This window comes from Clupea harengus, chromosome 22 (genome assembly GCF_900700415.2).
Source record: "Clupea harengus chromosome 22, Ch_v2.0.2, whole genome shotgun sequence".
In the NCBI taxonomy this organism is placed as follows: Eukaryota; Metazoa; Chordata; class Actinopteri; order Clupeiformes; family Clupeidae; genus Clupea; species Clupea harengus.
Window position 1 is genome coordinate 16,515,622 of NC_045173.1, and position 1,696 is coordinate 16,517,317.

A 1,696-nucleotide genomic window follows, 5' to 3' on the forward strand; every position below is an offset into this window, starting at 1 on the left:
TGGAACCTGCCTTCTGACATCAGCCAGCAAACTACAATCCAGCTCTTTGCCCCATTTGACAGTAGGGTTTGTATGTGTCTGGTGTCTCTTTTCTGCCGCTCTTGCACAAAATAAATTCTATTGTCTCTGTCATTAACCAGCAAAGAGTTAAACTCAACTTGTTTTTTCTCAAACAATCATGCTGATTTTAAGACCTGATTATGTCTCCACGTGTAGCGACCATGAGCCAACACCTATGTGTAACCGGCAGAATCATGGTCCTGTCAACCAGCAGCCACCGTAGATCCTGTCTTGCTCTGCCACGCCCCCAAGTAGCACTCGGTGGAGGTACATTCATTAGCACAAAATGTATGCACCTATATTAAAGGCTCACCCGCTAGCACCTACCTGTTGCTGGGTTTCTACATTCTTTCTCTCCATGCTGTTGCTTCTAAAAGGTATGTGCTGTGTTGGGTATTTCCACTGTTGGCGCCTAGCTGTATGACCATAAGTATCTTAAGGTTACTGTGTAGCGGTGTGACCATACGTTTCTTAAGTTTACTGTCTGGCAACAGGTGTTGACAATTCACCAAACGCTTCCGGGTAGCGTGCGAGTTCGCTACTGAAGGTTTTGGTCGGACGACACTGAGCGAGAACACCCCGCTGTGGTACATTGAGAAGACTGGTCGAGGTTTTGGTTGTGAGACGCCAGAGAGCAAATTGTCAGTGTTTGTTCTGTCAGTGCTGCATGAAGGTAACGTGAGACAATGTAATGTCTTGATCTGTCATAAATACATGTTTACTATGTATGATTATATACATAACAGATTCAGATCGTTGTATTTCCTTCTTCAGGAGATTTGCCACTGCTGCTTTGTTTTGTTAGAAATTTAGTTTCATTTCAGTTTTTGTCCTTTGTAGTTTATGGTTTGTTTGCTTGTGTGTTTGGTTTGACACTACTTTCTATTTTCTTTTATTATTTGTCCCCTCTCCTCCCTGCGGTGCTAGAGCGTTAGATGTTGTATTGGCTGCCCCAGCATTGCTCCCTAGTTGGAATAAGCGTCTTCTTAAACTGGAACTCTGCCTGGTTTAACCCCAACTCCTCTTCCCCCTTCCTCCCCAGAGTGTTGCAGCTGTCTGTGGGGCAGGTCACCGTATCTGAGTCCTCTTCGCGCACTGCATGTCATATTGAGTGGTAACGTGCACCTCACCATTGCTTTAGTACCTGTTTGTAGTGCCTGTGCCTATGTGTGTTGTGTGCAGAGGTGTTTGTGTGTGAGTAGGCACAAGAACCAAGAGCACGGGTGGCGTGTCGGTCTCACTCCCCTTTTCCAGGACAGGTAACCCCCTGCAACAGCTGCTCCCTATGCCTCTTACTATCCTGGTGGCAGCCACTACCAACTCTCTCGCCATTCTTCGACGAAATCTAGCCATGTATTAATAAATATTGTCCTTCTATTTTGAATACTTCGTCTCTGTCTTTACTGGAGCGTACCTGAGTGAGAACCCACTGGTCTCTATCAAAAGGTACACATTGTACCTAACAATATATCTTGGTGTGAAAGTCACCAGGTGGCGTAGTCGCATCCAGAGCCAAGACCTAACTACCACTAGGTTACATATACACAACTTAAATCACCCACCCACTGACTGAGATTCTTTTGGGAGGACAAGACAAGTGGCTCCAACAATGACTTTAATGCGGCTAGATAATACT

At 45.4% G+C, this 1,696-nt stretch overlaps 1 long non-coding RNA gene across 1 annotated transcript; it reads left to right on the forward strand.

The window, feature by feature from the left end:
• Nucleotides 1–304: 304 nt before the first annotated feature.
• Nucleotides 305–1,444, forward strand: LOC116218435. Its single transcript, XR_004162849.1, has 3 exons — nucleotides 305–437; nucleotides 555–733; nucleotides 1,103–1,444. It is a non-coding gene; the product is annotated as an uncharacterized LOC116218435 (long non-coding RNA).
• Nucleotides 1,445–1,696: the final 252 nt, after the last annotated feature.